The sequence below is a fragment of the Belonocnema kinseyi genome, chromosome 9 (assembly GCF_010883055.1).
Source record: "Belonocnema kinseyi isolate 2016_QV_RU_SX_M_011 chromosome 9, B_treatae_v1, whole genome shotgun sequence".
Classification (NCBI taxonomy): Eukaryota; Metazoa; Arthropoda; class Insecta; order Hymenoptera; family Cynipidae; genus Belonocnema; species Belonocnema kinseyi.
The window spans coordinates 73,336,607-73,360,136 of NC_046665.1; the positions used below are offsets into that span (position 1 = coordinate 73,336,607).

A 23,530-nucleotide genomic window follows, 5' to 3' on the forward strand; every position below is an offset into this window, starting at 1 on the left:
CCTCTACACAGAGCCGTGAATAAAAATAATTAGCGTAGGATACGATCGTCGGGGAGCCGATTGGTTTACATTCGCGGCTAAAGGAGGGGAAACTGAAATTTTTCAACTACGATTCAGTCGTGCTTCGTGGATTGGATTCGATGTGCTCTCAATATTTAATAAAAAGTTAAATAACCTTGTTAAAAATACATATTTTTAGTTAAAGATTCATTATTTTAGTTAAAAATGCATTTCTTTTGTCGAAAATATAACTACTAAGTTAAAAGAATTTCGTTTTGTTGAATGTACAAATGCTATTACATTTACTGATGAAAACTCATCTTTTCCGTAAAAAATTTTTTTTTTTCAATTGCAAATTTGATCATTTGGTTAGAAATTCATATACCTTGTTAAAAATTCGTCGGTTTGCTAGAAAATTAGTTTTCTTGGTTGAAAATTTAACTGTTTGATTAAAAATGTATGTATTATGATAAAAATTCGTATTTCTTTGGGTAGAAATCAAATTTTTGGGATAAAAAAGCAACCATATGTTTGAAAATGAGTCTGATTAAATTGAGGATTACATTTTTTTTAAATTTTTAACTTCCTTTGGAAACTCACATTTCCGTGTTCTAAATTTAACTATTTCATTTTTCTGTGAAAATTGTTCTTTTTTTCAAAATTCAACCATTTGTTTGAAAATGTAGGGCATTCATTAAAAATTCCTTTTTCCATACAAAATTAATCTTCTCGGTTAAAAATTCAAATGCTTGGTCAAAAATAGAACTGTTTTGTTGAAAATTTATTTTTTTTTTATTTAAAATTTAATTATTCCATTTTTGGTAAAACGCTTATATTTTTAAGTTAAAATTTTGTATGTTTGTTTGAAAATTAAAGTTTTTTGTTTAAAACTCAATGTTTTTCACTGAATTAAGCTGTTTCAAATGAAAAACGCAAAACTGTTTTTTTAACATGTCAACTACTACATTTTTCGTTGAAAACTTACTTCGATTGAAAATTATTTTTTCGAATTTAAAATTTAAGTATTCCATCACGGTAAAAAAATTATCTGTTTGAGTTGAAAAATCAAATATTTGGATAGAAATTGATGTACTTTGTTATAATACTTTATATAAGCAAACTAAGTTTTTTTTTAAAATTTGTATTTAGTTTTGTTGTTGTAAACAATAATTTTTCGATAAAAATACTACTATTTAATTGTTAATGAATCTGATAAAGTTAAGGATTGAAGTTTTCTGTTCAAATCACCTTTCTAGTTGAAAATTCATACTTTCGGGTTCAAAATTTAACTATTCACTTTTGGTTAAAAAATGATCTTATTTTAGTTTAAAAATGCAACTATTTGGTTAAAAATTGATCTAATTTACTGATAATTTGTCTATTTTGTAGAAAATAAATCTTACTATCTGAAAATCACACTATTTGTTTGAACATTGAACCACTTGGTTACAATTTATTTTTCGTTGAAAATAAAAATTTTTTTAATGAAAAATTTAACTATTCCATTTTTTTGCTGAAATTTGATCTTTTTAAGTTTAAAGATTAATAGTAAACTACTTATCTAAATACCCGAAATCGAATCACATAATTTTAGAATGACCATTTAATAAATTCACGAAACAAATTGAGTCGACAAGAATTACGTAAGAAACGGTAGTGGGGATTCAAGGCACACATGCTTTAACAAATGGGAGAGGGTGTTACGTGGTTTGAAACTAAAAAAAGGCCTTACTTACAATTTATGCACGGCTCCTTACTTAGTCAGAGCTGCGCTTTCATTAAATAGAGAACTGTTAGAAAAATCGTAATCTGTAATGGTAAGGAAAGAGTAATTATTTTTCTTTCCAATAGTAAATGGACCGTATTATAATACGGTCCATTTACTATTGATGGCCTTTGAATTGGCTAAAGTTGCTTTGAATTTCTGGCAGAAGCAACGAATCCAGGTGTAGAATCGTCTACAGGTAGCAAAAAGCAGATGGCAGACGCCCCTGGTTTCGCTCAGAGTGGCAAAACTCCCCAAAAGTGGCGCGAGCCACCCTCCAAAAGAAAACTCTCCTGAAGTGGGGGGAAGGGCGTCAAAGTATTAGAAACACGATGCATATTCATGGAATTGGAATATACTCAAATATATAATTTTACTGGCCCGGATGTCCTTATGGGGACTACCTTGATCGATCACTCATTTCCGTACACGGAAATTGCACCTATTCGTACTGCCATTTGGCGTATTGGTTTAGATCAATTGTTTTCAAAGAAGAATTAAATATCTGTTTAGCGAACTGTGAAACTTGAAGCATAGCAATCACAAACTTTAAAAATTACTATTGGAATGAGGATACATAAATTCTGTCTTAAAATTTTGGACTTCGAAGTTGATTATGTTGAAATTTTATGGGTATAAAGAAAAAATTTTATTATGAAAATTTAAAAAGCAGAATAAAACATCTACTTGTGAAAACTTAGTTTTTTGGATTGTGTCAACTGCATATTTTGTTTTAAATTTAAGCAGTTCTTGCTAGAAATTTCTTCAGTTGAAAAAGTAGGAACATGAAAATATTGTTTTAAAAAAAGGTCAAATTCATCATCTTAAAATCAGGAATGTGAATTTTTCATGGAAACAAAGTAATGGCATGTTTCTTCGATCCAAAAAATCAGTTTTTAGCACATTTGAATAAGTTTCGACTTGAATACAAATTATTCTTGTTTTTTTTTGAGTTTCAAATTATTATTAGCTAAACGAAAGATAGCAACCACAAAAGAGCATGTTATCTGAACTGACTAAAATTTAGAGGGCTTTTTTCTATTGGAAAAATACAAATTCTACCAATATTAGAAACGTTACGTTAGAAGTTGAACATTTTCCAATTGAACATCCTCTTTGTGTAACTATTTGAAATTTAAGCTCGCAAAATCTTGTAATTCAAAATAAAAATCCCAGGAACTTAAAATTAACCAATTTTGCATTGGAAATCTCTAATACTGACGAGTAAGAAATATGAATTAATTAAATTCCAAATAAAATTGAACTTTTTTGTATTTTATGCTTATCGAATTCTAGGTATATAAAAAGAAAAACTTTGATATAAAACTTAAAAGAGAAGACAAGATAACTCCAATTCTTAAAGTACTTTTCTTACCAGAAATAAAATCTACAAACGAGAGATTTTGTATGATTTCAGAATCAAAAAAATATTACTGATTTCATTTTAAATCACAAAAAAGATTTTTGCTAAAAAGATATTAAAAGTTACGAGAACATTTATCTTAACATTGATTCTTGGAATTGCATTTTTTCGCACTTTCATTCTTTACCATTTCTTTAATTGTTTAGTTTCAGTAACTGATGTTTTATTTTCTCGGAGAAAACAATCTCTACGATTTTACTGTTTCCAGTTTTGGAAGAAAATTTGTCTATGGCTGAAGTCATTAAAACGTTGTTTTAAATACATTTTTTACATAAATAATTATATTGGAAGATTGTTTACAAATCAATTACGAAAAATATTACAAAAATAAGTATTTTTCATTAGTTTTCATCTTTTTTTATAAAAAATTATGTTTTTTTCTTATTTTATAGAATATGACTGATAATATTATCTCAATTCTTACAAACGCCACAAAAGTTTTTTCCCCATACCTGATTTTTGGCTCGCCAACTACCTTAAATAGCTAAACGTTATACTTTTTTTCAATAATTGATATTATTTTGTCGACCGGGATGATTAAAGAATTAATTATTATGTTAGGTATTGCCGATTACTGGACAAATAATCTGTTGGAGAAACGAGGAAAAATCTGCTTCATCCCGGATTTTAACCGGGAACTCTGTTCTTTTAAATTCAGTATTTCAGAAACTCTAGCTTAACCAATTTCAAATTAGAAATTTATAACACTCACCGGTTTCAAATATCAATTGATTCAATTTAGAAAAAATTGACTCTTTCTCGTCCTTATGTCCGAAAAACTCAATTAATTTGTATGTAGGGGTGACTTTTGGGCTGAACTGAATATCAATACTAACTAAATCATCCAAATTTTGTAATGGTAATAATACTTGTATACACCTTTAATTTTTTAATAAGCGAAAACAAAATACTTTTTGTAAAAAAAGATTGCAATATACTAATATCAATCTTATTAACAGAAAATTTGCACTATTCAGTTAGTACAGCATTCAGTTGATCCCAGTCTCCCCTATTTACAATGTATTTAAAATGTCAATGTCAATAATCTTTAAATAATGAAAATTAACACAGTGTAAAAAATAAAAACAAAAACAGCTAAAGACTATAAAGAGTAAATCGTCTGCAATCAGACTACTAAAAGATACGTACTTTATAATTATAACGTTTATTTCTCGCTTGAGAGTTGAAGCGCATCACATGAGGTTGAACAAAAAAGTAAAAAAGCTCGCTGTGTAAGCTCATATTTCTGAAACAGTTCTCTGGAGTAAAAACTATAGAAAGACATTTCACTTTGTTTCGCACAACCCTAGACAACCAGAGGTCCCTTGCATCTCTTGGTCGTTGTCGCGGCTTGTGTTTCCCTCGTTTTTCTTTCCTGCTTATTCGCCCAAGGGAGAAAAGCTGCACCTGACGGGGTGGAAAGCGGGAGGGAAAAGACACGGACCTTCTGTTCTTTCCTCGAGCGCTCGTTTTTCCTCCCGTTGTCTCGATGGATGGAGATTAAGAGACTTCTCTCGGTACTGCCTTGGTAGTCTCTTTTGAAGGACCCACACACTTAGGCCAATTCGTTTGCGTGCGTGAACGACACTCACGCGAATGTGGGTCGTTAGACGTGCACACTAAGCACCACGCATTGTCCGCGGACACCTGTGGACTTACTTGGCATACACGATGTAGCCACTTACTTGCAGAGCCCCAGGAAAGCTCCCTTGCGCTTTTTCTCGGCTTTTCGCCACGTTCCTCACCTCCACCGCTTTCTTTTCGTTCGCCCTCTGTGATATTGCCCCACTCCCTCCCACCACCTCATTTCAGTCCCGGAAGGCTCACTCCCTTTCTTTGCTCTGCTTCTCAAAAATCCGGGTTTTCACTTCACGTGTTCGTTCCTCTCGGGAGATGTGTTCAAGGCGTTAAACTGCTTTTACCTTTTCAGGAGGTATAGAGGAAAGAGGTCGCTTTTATTTCGAGATTAAGTTGTAAAAGCTTCAAGAGGAGGGGACTTTTTACTTATGTAAATAGCTTCATGATAGGCTACTTCCCGGTTTTATTACTGACACGAGCTTTAAATTACCTTGTGGGGAGGATATTTATTCCTGTGTAAGCTTCTTATTAACATTAGAAGGTTACAAGCATTTTTGTTAATATGTAAGGAAACCATTGGGAATTAGGAGCTTTTTGATCCCAGTCTAACATTTGTAATAGTTTTGTAAGACAAGTATTTTTGGGTTTTAGTAAACCTAGTGAGTTGAGAAACTGACTATTTTAATGATCAAGATTGAACAATAACCGGTGAACAAGCAATTCAATTTGTGAAAGAAATAATATGATTTTTTACTTTTAATTTCGAATTAATAAAATACTCTATCTTTTTCGACTGAACAAAATTGATCATCGGATTTAATTTTTTGATTGAATTGATTTCACGGATTCAATAACTTGCTTGAATCTAAAAAAACCACATAAAGTGTCAGCCACCGGGTCTTAATAAGTGAAAATGGTGAAATTCGCAAAAGAATTTTTTTTCTAATATATAAACTTATATAGAATATCAAGCTGGAATATTTTGCTGTGAATATTTTTTCCGATTATTTAATTTAATAATAAGAATTAAAAAATGAAAAAACCCGAATACCAATAAATAATTAAAACATAGTTCGTCATAACTGGGTCAAATGTTATTGAAACTATTTAAAATTTGGTACAAATAGAGAGTATACTCTACAGATGCTTATCAAATAATAAAAAAGTTGTAAATAATCTATTGATTAAGAATATTTAATTACAAATTACCTCTTTTTCATAATAAATGTATATAATTAATTAGTATAGGACATTAATTTAGTCTATAAAATAGCCTTCACAAAAAAGTATACAATTTAAATTTATGGGATAACTTATCTCTTGTATCTATTGATTTTATAAAATGCCTTTATAAGTAAACTTTTGCAGTTTATCTCTGAAAGTAGCTTGAAATCAAAGTTGAAACAACTGGGAAATGCAACAGAACAGAAAAGACTACTGAGAGAAGCAAGTGCTTAAAAATTTTTCAAATTCCAACGAGGGTAGTACATAATCCCAAGCAAGAACGAACATCATGTAGGTACAGGATACTTAGACGCACTCCTACACTTAAAACAAAGCTCGGGTTCAAAAGTCAGGCCGAAATCATTTTAAAAGTGAGTTTCTCACTCTGGATTTCGTTCTCCAAACCCTTCTTGAAACAGCGCCTCTTGTCCACCTTTATACCGCCTCTCCTTCAGAAAACATATCTACATTCTAACCGCTTAGTTCCTTTCATCAAGGGTCTGTGGCACAAAGTAGTGAAACGAATTTTTGACGAGTTTTGAAAAGTGTTCACCAAATCACTTTTTCGAGAGATGGTATGAGAAATAAAATTTCCGGAAAATAGTTTAGTAAAATAGACGGCTCCTTTATTTTGCTGACTTTACCATTGCTCCAGCTTATTCCCGCTCTTCAAAAAATGCAAGTGGGTGTTATGTTAGAGGGGTGGGAGCAAAATGATTGAAAAACTTCTTACATTATTTGTGGATGAGCCCTAATCATTTGAACATAAGGGATCGTTATAACGTAAAACAATACGTCATACCTGTCAATTACGTTTGTCCTTCGCAAGTACTTGCATGACATGATGTTATAAGAGATGCATTACGTATGTGGGTCGTGATGGCCGTTACAAAGTAGCTCTTACGCTGAAGCCTAGCCATTGGAAAGAACCAGGGAAATACGAAGAGAGATGGGTTCTATAATATTGACAAGAGGGGAAAAATGAAGTGGTGAGAAAAACAAACTGAGTAGAAGTGAATCTAAGAGACAGAGAAAAATAGAGGAGGAAAGAGCGTAGAGAGAATATGGAAGGTGGATGGGAGTCAAACCGAAAGGGAGAAACCGACGACGATGAAAAGTTTGACCGGACGCAGTAAGTACAATGCAACGCGGACCATTCTCCACCCCGTTCAACCACCCCGTAATCTGCCCGCATTGTTGAACCAATCAATATTGTTTTACACCGCAAGTCGCGAACTCTCTCCCTCTTTTATTATATTAACGACTCCCACAGGACCAATATTTTTCTATTTGAAGATGACAGCAAAGTATTTTTCAGGGAGAAAAATTGAAGAGGGTGGTGAAGAAGAAACTGCAATAGTCTTTGAAAAATTAAAGATGATTTTAGATATCAAAATCTTCTTCCGGTTTATTCGGATGGCGTCACCCACGCAGATACGTTGAATCAGGATTCATCTCCCTCTTTAATTATCCTTCTTTTCTTTTTACTATCCTTCGCCATCTCTCTTTTAACGTCAACGAAAAAGACAGAAAGTCCCCGGCTTTTGATAACGAATTATCTTCGAGTGCAGACTCCTTGTCCGGGAACCGGAAATTGCTTAATGATAGCAGTATCTCGTAAGAACACTAGCCTCTCTAAACAAGATTCTTCGCAGAATTCAAAGCGATTCATTTCCAAATAGTGTTCTTGCATTTACAGAGATTTTTTGGATTATCTTCTAATGTTTCCATTCAACTTCACTTAAAAAAATATTACCGGGGTTGGGGAGAGAGGGATTCACTCGTGTATTCCTCAGTATATTTCTCGCGCAATAACGCGCAATAATGCGTAATATTGTCTAACAGCGAGTAATATTTTCATGTATGCTGTATTATTGTTGCTTTTAGCATAATAGAATATCCGCATTAAAAATTCATAACAAATTATTTATTCTGAAATATGATTTCATATTATTATTTTGTATTTAAAGCTGTACAAATAAAAAAATTTTGGTATAAAATTTCCTTTAAATGATGCTAAAGTTTAAATTGATTGTTGAATTATAATTATAATAATAAGAAAGCAACAGTTTCTTCTCCTGACATTGACCTTTCTACTGTTTTAGTGAATTCCCGTGGTACTTATTGAAGCAAGACGTTCATTTCGCAAAATCGCCCCGACAAGGGTTGCTGATCAATCTCTCTAGCAATTACCCCAGACGAAGAGCTTCATAAATTCATAATATGTCACGCATTAAAAAAATATATAAGCTGACTGATAACCCCATAGTAAGATCCAAAATCTTGACTCAAATCATATCCACTAAATAAAGCTCTCCACAAGAGCCCATTAGCATACAAGATCGTTCGTTATTATAGGATTAAAAAGCAATTTTCTCATCTTATTTTGCATGCCAATATGTAATTTAATGAGAGCGATGTCAATAAGTTGATGTGTTGAAATCGCGACGTAATTTCCAGCTTAAGTAGTATCGGTGCCGGAAGAACGGAGATTCGATAACGACTGTCAGACGTGGAATCGTCATCACGTGTCAACCCGACGTCTCGCAAACCGCATGACACATGCGTCACGTAATCTTGTATACGAATATGTTGCCGCATAAGCTCCTTTGAATTCAGGATTGAAATGGATTAATCCTTTGATTAGATCATTATAATACATGCTCAATTTGGTTTACTTGTTTTATTCTAACCGCAAAAATGATCAAAGTGCTACTGGATTTTAATTCTGAAAAAAGGGAATGCAATATTTTTAAAGTTCTAGAATCTTATATTGATACTTAAATTTGAAAGATTTTTACCTGATTCCGAAAGCTCTATTTTTGATCGTCTTTTCAATTTTTAAACTAAAACAAAGTCCCACCAGATGCCGCTTTTTACCATCAAGGCATATTCTAAAGAAAATTAAATCGTACGCGAAATGACATTTCAGCATTGAATGTCAATAATTTAAACTATTCAACATATCCACAGATTTAAATCAGGAAAATTACAAATACAATTTGAATTTAGAAAGTTGTTTATAGAATCCTTTCTAAATTAAAATTTTCAAAAACTTTCTCTATGAAGAAGAAAAAGCAATAAAAATAATTTGAAATCTTTAAACATTAGTGTTCAATTTCGAGTAGAATGCGTAGAAAATTTTGTATTTTTAAATCCAACATGTTTTTAAAGATTGATGGAAAAAATGGTTGTGAAAAGGAAATATTCAACATTAAACAGTTTAAAAATCCGACATATAAAGAATTGTAACATTTGATAAGTAACTTTTAATGAATAAATTAAAGGGTTTAATTGTTTAAATAAAATTAAATTTTGACAGCCCCAAATTATTAGACGTTTAATTTTGAACGAACTGCAATATAAATCATTTTTAAAGATCCTATTGGTTGTTTGTCAACTTTACGAACCTAAAAATCTGAAAATGTATAATTAAAAAAATCTGATTTTAAACTATTTACAATTTAAAAATTTTAATTTAAAAGTAACTTAAAATTTCGATATATATTTAAATTGAGAGGAATAGAATATTTCATTCTCTAAATTTGAATTAGTGATTTATTTTTCAAGATCTCTATCAGTGAAAACCCCATTGGAAATCAGTGATTTTCATTGATTCCTGAGTAAAAATACGTCTGGAATTTTCAGCAAATTTAGGTTAATAAACTTGAGTGACGTTTATTAAAGCATTCGTACCATTTTTACTTAGAATCTATTGAAAACTTCTTAAATTTTAGTTAATAGTCCCTGATTTTTCAGAAAATTTCTACTGACTGGAAAGTATATCACAAGAAAAGTGAACTTTTCATGTTTAAAATAAAACATTTTAAAATTAGAATGGGTGTAATCATTCAATCGAAGTAGCAATATACTAGATTAAAGTAAGAAAAATTAATTTCATTACGATTTTTGCATAATATAAATAATTACAGAAATAATTACCATAATCAAATTGATTTTCGCCATATTTTTACATTATGATTTAATTGTATATGTTAATTTAAATAAAATATCAAATTTTGATTTCTATTCAGATTATAGGTTTAGAAATAATTTTAATGTTGGAAAACATCATAATAAAAATAAAATATTAGTTTATATTTATTCAAACTTGTTTTTGAATAAAAAATACTGGAAGTATCGAATTTTTTCTGTTTTTGAACCAACTTCACTTGCTGCAAATAACATTTTTGTTACCGATTCTAAAATATGCTTCTTCTGATAATAAAACCATATGTTAGCGGATGATACCGAAATGTCGTACGATCTTTGTCGGGCTCCTAAATTTATTATTTTGGCAAAATAAAGATACTTAATTGTAATTAAATTTTTACCTCTTGAAGTCATTACATAAGCTTCAATCAATAATCAATTGAGATAAGAAAATTTAACTCTTAAGCCATGAAATTAATGAAAAAAAGTTTTGTTATAATTTGAAATTTAAAAAGCTTTATTTGTTTACATGCCGAGTAAAGTAGAAATAAGTAACGTAATTAAAAATTCACAAATTTTAGAAATTGAATTTCTTATTAATTAATCAAATTAAAAATGGAAAAAATTTATATAATATAAAAAGCTAAACTAAATACTTTTTCTCTGCAGTCCAAGGTAAACTATAATTATTTAGTTATCTACCCATTTGATAAATTCTACATTTTTAAAATGAATTTCGGTACATAGTTTTTTTAGTACCTTAAAAATCAACTACAAACCAATTTATTGAGTTGTCTCAATAATCAGCTACACTATTAGATGTGTGGAATAATGCCTCAAATGAGATACATTATAATATTACAGGACACTTATTACAAACATTAGTAAAAATCTCTAATAATTATTATTCATTTTTGACTAAAACTTAAGTTAAAAATGAAAATACTAAAAAAATGAAATACTACTAATAATCAGTAAATATGATGTACAGATATTTAGATTAGAGAGTTGCCTGTTACTTTTATCTATACTTCTGTATGAAGCAATGTGTCTATTCATATTACACACAACTTCTTTGCATTGGAGGATATCATTGGCTGAGGATAACAATTGACTGGGATCCAATCGGCGACCAGCGACTCAACCACCGAAGATCCGGCCTCATTCACGGTGCGCCGGAATGACGGAGTGGATCTCGATCATTCCGGAAGAATGTGCCAATCCATTGTCATGTCGAGTCGCCATTCTCGTCCGCCATATATCGCTCCTAACCTCCCCCACATACGCGGACTCACGGCTACTCGTTTCGCGAGCGTGCCTCTCCTCCATGCTCTAGAACAAGTTCCTCTCTCTTTTGATATCCTCCCTCCACGCTCCTCACTTCTCTGCCTGTCTGTCTGTCTCTCTCACTCTCTCTCTCTCTCTCCCACCCCCTGCCAATCACCTGCTACCTTAACGCCCCTTCTATATTTTGCGTGGGCTCGTTCGATCGAACGTGAGATTAATCAACGTCCTGAGCACAGGATGCCGCCAAGGTTCTCCATATGAGCAGGTACCCCTCCACACAAAAAGGTCTTCTTTTTTGTATATAATATAGGCAAAATTGTGTTAGTTTCATAATTTGGCACATTTTTATAGTTTGACTGAAAATTCTATGAATTTAGGAGATACACTTTTTTGTTTCCCGCTCTTCTCTAAATGTAAATTAGTAGAAAATTACTTTAGTAAGGATTAGTACTAATAGTTCACGATGTTATTTTGCTTGATCTACTGGTATGTATAACTAATAATAAATTATGAATATATTTTCCAGCCTGTGAAAAAATTCTTTGAACCTTCGCGATCTTAGAAAGATTTTGTTCACTGACAAAAACAAATAAAATCAGGAACAATTATATCTATCACTATTAAGAAAAATCTAGCATTGACATTAAATGAATAATAATAATCGACAGTTTTCGTCTAATAGTGTAAAATTGTACTAATTCAATTATTAGTATTTCCATTTCCGCTAATATATTTGGTAACCAAATGATAACTAAATGGTTAAGCAGAATAAAGACTGTGAATTAGTAGAAAAGTACTAATTGTTAGCAAAAATTCTGACTAAAGTAATTGGTGCGAACGCTCTCTGAATGCAAAATAATAGAAAACTATTCTAGATAACATTCTTCTGAATACTGAGTAATTATGTACAAAAATCGTTCAATTTGACTAATTCATTCAGTATAGAAGTTCTATTTCTACTAACTGTATAACTTGGTAACCAAATGATAACTTAATAATTTATTCAAGTTTTTGCGACAAGAGAGAATTATTAAAAATTCTGAATAGACGGAAATAGTATAAACGCTCTCTTAATGCAAATTAGTAAAAGGCTACTTCAGTTAGGATTTCTAAAAGTGATTAGTAGTTTTTTTTTACCAATTTTCTCAAATTTTTCTAACTCAATTAGTAGTAGTTTCTTTACTACTAGTTAATTTAGTAACTAAATGAATTATTAGAATAAAGTCTTGTATGAAAATAAAGCTTGAGTACAAATTGATCGACTGTTAATTGAATTTGTAGGATTTGACTATGAATAAGTAGAAAACTACTTTAATTACAATTTTTAATAATGATGACTAGTTGTCTTCTAAGATTGGCTAACTATACTAATTCATAGTATTAGTTCATTTTATACTTATTATTCTAGTAATTAAATTATATAATTCTAAAGTAAAAGTAAAACAGCATGTATTTCACCGATCACTCATAAGTTTTATTATTATATTTTTACAATTATTTGAAGATTTTTTGAGAGTAATAAAAAAATTACCAATTCTTTATTCAAAATGCAGTATTTTCCGGACGAGCATTAGTATTTGGGGTTTTATTAGTTTATTCGACTCCTAAACTCCGGTGCTTTCAATTGGCTTGAGGAAAATGAATAAATATTTTAAACTAACAAAATTGCGGCACTTTTTCTGCAATTATTAAAAATGAATTTAAAAAAACCTAATTTTAAATAAATATTTTTTCGAGATTAAGGGCAATGTGAACAATAAATTCCCTGAATTTGATTCCAGGTAAACCATTACTTTATATTAAAAAAAATGATTGTTGAAAAAATCAAAATTTGTGGTTTTTTATTCAAGCAAGATTATCCTCTTCCCATTTCCCCCCTCATTTACTATCTTCATTCTTCAATATAAAGTAGTGGTTTACAAGGAACAAAAATGAGGGAATATAAAATTCTGTCATTTTTTAAAGACTTTTCAAATAATCTTTAAATTATTGTGGAAAAATTATTGTAACATTTTAGGAAAATCTTTGAAATATATTTCCATTTATTTTTACTCTGGAATGATATACTCAAACGCCAAATCATTTTGACACCCTAAGCTCGACCTGTCTGCATGATTATAAATGGAATTGGTTTAGTAATAAAATAACTAGAAGTTGACTATGAAAAAACTAATAATTATGATGACGCGTGCAGAAATTGCCAAATGTTTGCCTTATTTCCGATTTGGGCCAGATCGGGCACGCAATTTTGTGATTGTTTAATTTGGCCCCCTCCAGACCCTGGCTTAACAGACAAGCTTGGCAGTAGATGGCGCCCCATTTATTTCGGATACTAAAGTGGGTTCATTCCAAATCGCCCAAGTTTCAATGTACAGTGTTAAACGTCAAAAATATTTCAATTATTATTTGTAAAAGTGACAAAGTAAGTGAGAAAAAATTCCAAAAGTGAGCACAAGACGAGTGCGTAGGTATTGTTTATTTCAAACAAATGTTTTCATATCGTGATCTGTTTGATAATCTGATATTCATATTCTCAAATTTCAGTTAAGGAGGTGATATATACGATTTTAATATTATTTTATTTGAGAATCCCTTTTAATAAAGATAAATGAAAATAAATTAATATGGGCCCGCTCGGGGCCAGGCCGGGTTATCGCTGGGCGCAGCGTTTGGGCCCCGATCGGGTATCGAGTTTTATTTCGAGCCTGGCCCCATCTAGATAGCTCCATTTGGGCTATATCCTGCACGATCTGGTCTCGATCAGATCCATATTGGAATTTCCGCACGGGTAGAAATGCTAACTAAAACCATTTGCAAACGCGCTTCGAATCTGAATTATTTAGATTTTACTTGTATCACCAATTAAGAATGGCTAATGAAAGGAAAATTGTAAAAGGGCAGTTGATGAAATAAGAATTAGTAAATAGTTAAAATCAACTAATTTTTAATTAAATATTTTCTAATTTTGAGTAAAATTAAAATAATTGTTTGTAGAAAGAGTTACCGAAACATTTATGAAAACAGTTTAACCTATTCATTTGTTAGATAAGGTATCCTAAAACTAAAATTGACTTGCAGTTTGACTCATCATCATAGCTGAATACTATTTGAATCAGTAACAATATATCCGGAACAAGCGCTCCTCTTTAAATTCTGGATTATCAGGAGAATATATATCATTTCTAGTTAGAATACGATTTGAATCATGTTGGGATAATGGTTCAACTTCCTTCAGGATTTCAGCATCTGTCTAAGATGGCATAATTGGCCTAAGATGACCCAAGTAACATCCCTCAAACTATCATTAGTCGGCGCTCCTTGATAACGTATTGAATTGGCTTTACTTCAATTTTATGTATGATATTCAATTGGTTGTACTTCTTTGTTACATTCTCATCAGAGGAGGTATTAGATTTGTGTAAAATTTGACTTCTCCCGCCAGTTTTAGTTAAATGTCCATGTTCTGAGACCCCCTGAATCCGAAAAACAGGTTTTCACGAATGTGTCTGTCTGTATAGATGTTCATAGTATTGATCAAATTTTCCTAATTATTTTGGTTACTTATAATTTCACTTAAAAGAAACTAAAGCTACTTAATTTTTCAAACAATTTTGTTCATCAATCTATGAATTTCCCTAAACATATAAGAAATCCTATTTTGGTTTCTGCTTTGAGAAAAGCTCGTTCGTTGACTGGACAGGAGCGCGTGGGGGTGGAAATCAATTAAGACAGAGAGAGAGAGAGAGAGAGAGATGAAGGAAAGGGTCGCCTTGTATGATAATGCGTTGTAATCTCCACCGCTGAACGATACAGTAAAGGAAGAGTCGGATGTCGGATTGGGGGTGGCTCTTGCTTTGCATTCCTTTGTGAACTCTCCTCGGCCCTCCATCTACTGTCGTTTGGAGTCAGTTCTCTGCCTCTTCCTCTCCCCCTGGCACCCTTTACGTACTCCTTCGTTCCTCTTGAAACTTGAACTAACGCCCGAGGTTTTAATGCACTTGTCTACTTCAGATGCGTTCATAAAGACATATATGACGTCTGTCGAACGTGCGGGCAAGAGTACAGTACCAGTTCTCCGAGAGGCAAGAGATAAAAAGAAACAAGAGATGAAAAGAGACATGAGATAACCAGAGACAAGAGATAACAAGAGAGAAGGAAAATTGATGGAAGAACCAGCAAAGAATTGCTCTCTCGGGCCAAGTCAGAGTAAAACCTAGAGAGGTAGAAAGCGAGATGGGGCGAGAGTATAACGAGATGAAATGCATTTTAAATTCCAAGCATACTACACTCGCGGCACCCAAAGACCCTGGATTCTCTTTGCACGCGCATAATCCTGGGAACGGACGGTGTATTCGAGAAATGAAAAAGAAGGAAGATGAAAAATAGAAGAATCCGTCCTCGAATGCGAGATTCTTTATCCATCCTCGTGTAACGTGTAATGAAGCCTTTATCCGCTACGTGCCCTTTGAGGAAAGCATGAAAGGCTCCGCGATTGTTATTCGCAGAACAGGTTATTTGTTTCATTACTCGATTAAACTTGTAAAGCCAAAGCCAGTTTATGACATTTAATAAAAATAAAAAATAAACGAATTCCTCTTCACTTACACTGGAACCTGGATTGAATTACGGTTTTGGGCATAGTTTTCATTAGCCTTGATATTATTTCCAGGGCATTCAAATGAAAATAGGCAGGGCCGCATAATTCCTTTCTCTTGGAATTGGACGCATGAAATAACCTGATGCAATTAACGCACTTCAAGTACGGCCTTTCAGCTGTTTGTCACGCTTGAATAAACAAATTCTCCTCTCTTAGCCCATCGGCTCTCTCGTCAAAAAACCGCCACGGCATCAATTCTCGGAACGTAGTAGATCCGAAGTAATTAATTCCAGGTTCTAGTGTATTTAATATAAATTAGTTTAGTTGAACTGATTACGATAAATACAAAAAATGTAAAATTAAATAACCAATGTAATATTGGTCATTTTTTATGATCAAAGTGGCTGTAGGTCAGGGAAAACCTGGAAATCAGGGAGAAATCAAGGAATTTGGCTGGTCAGGGAAAGTCACGGATTGTTAAAAAGTATTGCAAAAGTATGGAAGTTTCTACAATAAATTTGAAACTTTGAAATTTCAATTTAAAATTTCTTTATTCTGTTTATTAAAGATTCTACTTTGAGAATCTTACAAGACTGAGATTCTGATCATGGAATAATACCGGCCGGGGATGAAAGTAGCAAATTTCGAAACATAGTTTTTGCGGCCACCTTGATATAATATTCTTGTTAGTAATTTATTTGCCTTGTACTTCTATTTCTATTTGTTTGCAGTTGCTTCTTCCGGAAGATTATATTTTTATTTAAAAAACGTATTATTTGACAAAAAATTTAACAATTTGCTTAAAAAAGTCATCTTTTTATGTTAAAAATTCAACTCAAATCTTTTCGGTTAATATTTCTACTATCTAAAAAAAAATATTTTTTTTTGGTTAAAAGTTTATTTGTTTCGGTAGAAATGTCATCTTTCCGTATAATAATTGAAAATTTATTCGAAAATGGTTGAAAATGCTTGAAAATTAGCTCTCATTGACTGAGGATAAAATTATCTTTTTGAAGATTCGTAATTTTCGATTGAAATATTTACTATTATTATTGATTAAAAATGCCTATCTTTGTTTGAAAATTATACTGCTTCGTTGAAGATTTAATCATTCTGTTGGCAAATATTTCTGTTGTTGAAGATTCATAATTTTAGTTGAAAATTCATCTCTTTGGGAAAGATTTGTTTTTCTTTTTTTTAAACATTCATTTTTGGTAGTTCGAAATTTAATTTTTTAATAGGAATACAACTGTTTAGTTTAAAATTATTCTTGTTTGGTTAATGATTACATGATTTTTTCTGCAAAATTTCTTATTTTCGATGAAATATCTACTGTAACATTATTTGTCGAAAATATATATTTTGTATTGAAAATTGAGCTTCTCAGTTAAATAATTAATCACTATGTTATACATTTTTTTTAAGATTCATCATTTTAGTTGAAAATTCATCTCTGCGGTAAAAAATTGTTTTTTTTGTTTAAATTTTTTTTAGGAATTCAGCTAATTGTCTGAAAATTACTGTTCATGAAATTTCATATTTTTCTGTAATATCAACTATTATATTTTTTGTTGAGAATTTATCTTCGTTGCGTAAAAATTCGACTGTATAGTTAATAGTTTAACTGTTCTGTTGAAAATTTACTTGTGTTGAAATTCATTAAAAAAAATTTGTTTGATATATCGCCTATTACATTTTTCTTTGAGAATTCACATTTTTTTCAAAATTTACCTTTTCGGATTGGAAAGTCTTCCAAAAAATTCGTATTGTGGCTTGAAAATTTAACTACTCAGTTGTAAAAAGGCAATTGCTTTTGGTTAACGTTTAATCTGTTTTATTTCAAAATTCGACTCTGATTGGGAATTCACCTTTAAAGGTAGAAGATTCGCATATTTAATTAACAAAAGGAATGGTTTTAAATAATATTCTGAAATATCTTTTGAACGAAGGAGGAAGGTGTCCCGTCGCGTAAGTCTTTTTTTTTATTCGTAACTTAAGTTAAAAAATTATATTTCCCATGCCTTACCTGTCTTGTTCTGGTTTGCGCACCAGCCGGTACGCGGTTACGGCGTCATTCGTTAATCTGAAAAAATAAACCGATATTAGTTTTTACAGGCTTAAAGCGGATAAATATTCACGGACAGAGGGACATATTAAGCCAACCTAGTCTATTAATAATAAACGAGAAAGTAAAACAATTATAATGCAGAAATGATCCATTGCAGACTAATAGTACTATTTATTATTACTTTTGTCCCTAGAAATCATTACTTTTTAAATATTTTGAAGAGAAAATGAGTTCAAGACGAGGTTTCGGATGAATGTGCATTCTTTACTGGGCCAGAATAGATATGCAGAAGCACACTTAAGTGATGCAAGCGCATCTCTGTATCCTCGGGTAAAAAAAGTTGTTTTTACCCGAGAATACGGGACCCTGTGCTTGAAGGGTTTAAGTTCCGTAAGCAAGACAAAGAAAAAAAGGGAGCAATCCTCTATGCAATCATCATTATCATTCAGTCATTGCGGCGCAGCGCCCCGCGAAATTGTTCCTATGTGTGTTAAAAGAGAAGGATTCTTATAATTTGCGGGCACAAATGCTCCCAGGAAGATAAACTAGCAAGGCGGTTTAATTGGCGACAATTAAAGCATGAATGAGGAACAGGGATCTCTTAAGAAAATAGGCAACTTGATTATTCATTAAATTTATTGTAGCACGGTCTCACATTCTGGTACTTGAAAAGAATAAAATTATTAATATATTTTCCTAATTACGAGATTAGTGATTTACAGAATATTTTAGGAAAAATTGATACTAAAGTGTGAATTTTTTTTTAAAGTTCCGGGAAGGTTAAATTCTATTGTTTTCTTTCCCATCTAAAAAAAGTGGCGTAGCGATATATGTTTCTACAATTTCGCAAAAATTGTTGTTGAACCCCTGATTGGGTTTTCATTACTTAAAGTTCTTTTCTATCTCAAATTTGACAGTTTCGAAAGTAAATCTGGAATTAATCCATTTTAACGAAGAAAATTGTATTGAACGTTATGATAATTGACGAACATTGTTGTGCTTTTTTAGTACTCGTACGTACGGTTTAATTTTGAAAATAATAATAATAAAAAAAAATAAAGAACATCATAAAATTTCAAAGAAGACGTAAAATTTCAAGAAAAAATTTATTTCGTGTGTTTACAACGGATATTGGAATTAAAAATAAAAAGAATTATTATCCAGATTCCCAATTTTCATCAATTGTAGGTTATATTATCTTCTTATATCGATAATGGTCATTTTGATTAAAAAAATTATTATAACTCAAAGATAATGTTTTTTTCAGTTTACGTTTTCCTTTTTTTAGCATTTTTTACAGGAAAAATATATTACTAAGACCATATTTATTAGTTTTTTATGCTAATTTTTGCAAGAGAGCATTTTTTTCACAATATTAAGAATAATCAATATTTTAATAATACTGATAGAACCAGTAGACAGCAAAATTAACATAAAGAATTATTTATTAATTTTACCTGGTCAAGAACCTTAGCATGAAAAATTAAATTAAAAGAATGTATGAGCTTTCAAAGGTTCTTAATTTTTGAATAATTTTAGATTATGTTACACTTTTACACATAAAATTGGTATTCGAAAACAAAAATTACTACAGTGCAAGCAAGACTTTCAATTTTTGAACAGTTTCAGGCTATATTCACATTTTTATAGAAAATCGGTCATTTAAAAAAAAAATAAAAAAATAATATTTCAAAGAAGATTCACAACTTTTGAACAATTATAGTTTATTTTGACGCTTTATACTGAAAACCGGAGTTTTCATCGAATGAATATTATATTTTATTATTAATTCATTATTCAATCATATACTGTGTACAATTATTAATTTCATTTCCTTTATCGGCACTTTTAATCAATTTTAAAGAAGATGTACAATTTTGCTCGCGTTAAAATTTTTTAAAACGATAATCGGTTTTACACAATAACAAATTCAAGTCGAAAAATGTTCATGAATAATCTTGCGGTGTAACATTACTTTTACAATAAAAGTGTTAGAAACGCTCTACTTAATTTTTTCTTTAAAAGGAATGCAATTCTAAATTCATGTACCAAAAAATTAAAAAACAGCCTTGCTGTGGATTTTTTCTAAATTGATAGAAAAGTTCCAGTTCCTTTTTTTTCAAATTTGTACAATTCAAAACTTATGTCCTAAAAGATGAAAATTCCAGTGAGGAATTAAAACTACGGAATGTTCCTATTCCCTAAATTTTAAATTACAGAAATTTTGAAAATCCGAACTGATATTCCCGAGAAAAAAATCCAATAGTTTACTTGAGAATAAATATCTTACATGCCCAGTACTACTTCATTTCATTCCTCTTACACCACATGAAAAATTATTTCCACAGAAATAAAACTATTTAATATTTTAAATTTAAACAAAAAAGAAGTTAGAAAGAGTTTAAAATATTTGAACCAAATGGACTTTGCAAATTTTTCAAATTTTAATGTTTCGGGATATTACTGTTTCGTTAATTAGTTTTTAATTATTTTTCTGACACATTAAATTTTTAAAATTCTGCAAAATTATGTCATCCCGTTTGTGCTTGTTTAACAAATAGTATGTTGAATGAAACAAAATACTTTATTGAGAATTAATTTACAATGGGCCCTTTTAATTCAGGTTTGCAATAAGCTAACCAAACTAACTGAAAAAAAAATTGCTCGTGTATAAACTAAACATTTTATTCGTTACAAAATCTGTTCAAAGAAAAGTAAATAGTTTTTTTTTTAAAGACAGAAAGCATGTAATAAAAACCTTGAATAAAATAACCAGAACTTATTTTCTTCATTGTCAGGCACTTTAAGTGTGGCAGAGTCAACTATTCAAACGTTTCTCTGTGGATTGAAATCATCCAGACGTGGCTAATTTTTTGGCGTCAGGTTTCACGGGGCAACGAAAAAGAGATATCAGTGTGAGAAGAGGGCGGGAATGCAAAGATAAAGGAGAAAGAGTTTTTTTCAATGGAGTGAAGAGAGCACGCGAGAAGACGAGCGGCACTGCGTTGGGCGCGCTTCATTTTCTCGCAAAGTCGAGACCCCGTAAGAGTTCTTCGCGATGTAATTAGCATGTCTTTACAGAACGGACGAAACAATGCCGAGTGTAATTAGTATGCATCTCGTGGTGCCACGATACCCCTAACATCCCCTCTGTTTCAACCCTTAACTCCCTCCCCCCCAATCCTCTTCATATAGTCACGCTTCTCCCCCTTTCCACCCTTCATCTCATACATTACCACCCATCGCCCCCACATCACCATTGCCATCCCTCAACGCACTGTGCACCCAGAAGCATTCACGTGCAAGCGAAGCCTTCCACGCGTCTCGAGTCTCGACCATGCGAGACTCCTCTGAGAGGGTCATTGCATGATTTACAAATATTTCATTTTTCAATAATGAATTACCTAAGCTTTAGGGACATCCATAAATTACGCTACCAATTTTGGGCTACTTTTGACCTGCCGCCAATTCTCAAAACAGAGGAAATAGGGTGATTTTTCACGAAAATAGGGGAATGAATTCAGTCAAATAAAATTAGGATAAATACCAAATTTAATTCAATAGACACCAAGAAGAATTTCGGACAAAATAATCATTTTTAGCAAAACAGTTGTATTAGCAAACAATGAGTTGAAATATTAATAAAAAAGCGACGAATTTTCAACACATTCGTTTATCTCCAAGCAAGAAAGAAGATTTTTTTATCAGATAAATAAAGCAAAACAAAAACATTTTTAACAAAATAGTTCAATTTTCATCTGAAAAAGACATTTTTTAACCTAAAATAGAATAATCAAATTCTCCATTTGAAAAGTTAATTTTCAACAAATTCTTTTTTTAACAGTTGAATATATCCATAATCATAGTATGTCCATAAAGTATAAATTTCCAGCGAAAAATGTCATAGTTAAATTTTCAGTTGAGAAAATTAATTTTAAGCAAAAAATTATAAATTCTTAAGAGAATTATTCAATTTTTAACCAAATAATTCATTTTTCAAACCAAAAGCCGATTTTTCACCAAATAATCTAAACAATCAACCATAAATATAATATTTAATGAGAAAGTTAACTTTCAACTAAATATTTTAATTATCTACCAAACTGTTGAATTTAGAATTAAAAAAGACAATTCATCTACAAAAAATTCATTTTAATTTAAAAAGTTGCATAAACAACCAAATAATTTAACTTTCAATAAAAAAAGACGTGTTTAAAAAAAATAGTTGAACTTTAAATCAAGTAGTTACATTTTTAAGGAAAAGGCCTAATTATCCCGAGGACAGTTAAATTTTTAACAAAAAAAGTTCTTTTCGGACTCAAAAACATTACATTTCTGCCAGTTGAATTAAAAAAAAAACGAAACTTAAACCAAGTAATTTAATCCTTAACCAAATAATCAATTTCTGAAACAAAAAAACACATATTTTGAGCCAAAAATTAAATCGTTTAATTCTTAGTTTAAAAGTTAGGTTTCCAAAAAAAATTAAAAGGTTCCTGATTTTATTTAGTGTATTTTTTTAAGTGATCTGGAAACTTCGAGTACAATTTTTTAAAACTCAGGTGAACTGTTTTGAATTCATAAAAAATGTTAAGGGCTGAAAATAACTTACTTGTTTTAAACAAATATTCAGAGAATCTATTTGTATGACTGAAATTTCAGTGAAAAATGCACTAGTTTTCAGTAGAAAAGGAAACTAAAATTTCAATAACAGAAATTCATTATCAGGCAAAAGGAATTAAAATTTTTCTAAAACCATTTTTCCTAAATCTTCTGCAAGTATTTCGATGGAGATTTTAGTTAATTTGTATTAAAAAAATATTGTATAATATATCATTTTTGTGGCAACAATTAGTCATTTTTGACTAGCTTGAATTTAAAGAACTTTGACAATAAAAAAATTATTTCTGCAAAGTTGAGGGCTATCAAATGCATGTATTTATAATTTCGTGAGCTTTCAAAATTGAATGCTTCTATTTTCAAAGTCGTTCGGATTTCGTCAGTTTCAAATTTGAGGATTGGCAATTTTGAATTTTTTTCTGTTATGAAATTTTAATTTTGACACTTTTAAGCAAATGCGTTTTAAAATTTGGCTGCTTTTTTAATTGAAGTCTGACTTGAAATTTGAAAGCTTTCAAATTTTTAAAATTCAACTACTAAGAATTCTTCAGTGGTTACAATAGAATTCGTCTGAACATAATTTATTTAAAAATTGGTAAAAATTGACCTTGGACTGCGGAATAATTTTTCACCAAATTGGAATTTGAATATTTCATTCAAACCTTATACAATATTGAAACAATTTTTGCAAGCAAATTAAATCGGAAGTGAAAAGGCAAATCAGTTCATTTTCTTTCAAACAATAAGTTCAGTTACGCATTCACTATTATATAATAGAAAATAACCAAAATTAATAAAAAATTTAATTTGATTAAGCTTTTTTACACGATCGGAAATTAAAAATGAGGGAGGGTTTAATGCACAAATAAACTTTATCGTAAAAACGTTTGCTGTGATCTGATTTGGGTCAATGCCATGGATCGACGACAAACATTTTGGGAAATGGAACGAATATTGAAATTACCGAGCGCAACGAACTTCTGCATAATGAGTCGAAGCCGAGTGGTTGTATCTGATATATACACATAGGACTCT

The 23,530-nt window shown here is 31.0% G+C and overlaps 1 protein-coding gene across 1 annotated transcript in view; it reads right to left on the reverse strand.

The window, feature by feature from the left end:
- Nucleotides 1-23,530, reverse strand: part of LOC117180147 — a 108,925-nt gene that overhangs the window by 75,414 nt on the left and 9,981 nt on the right. Inside the window, exon 2 of the transcript XR_004468010.1 lies at nucleotides 17,834-17,890. The gene's annotated coding sequence lies outside the window, so the exon portion shown is untranslated. The remainder of the gene's footprint in view (nucleotides 1-17,833; nucleotides 17,891-23,530) is intronic.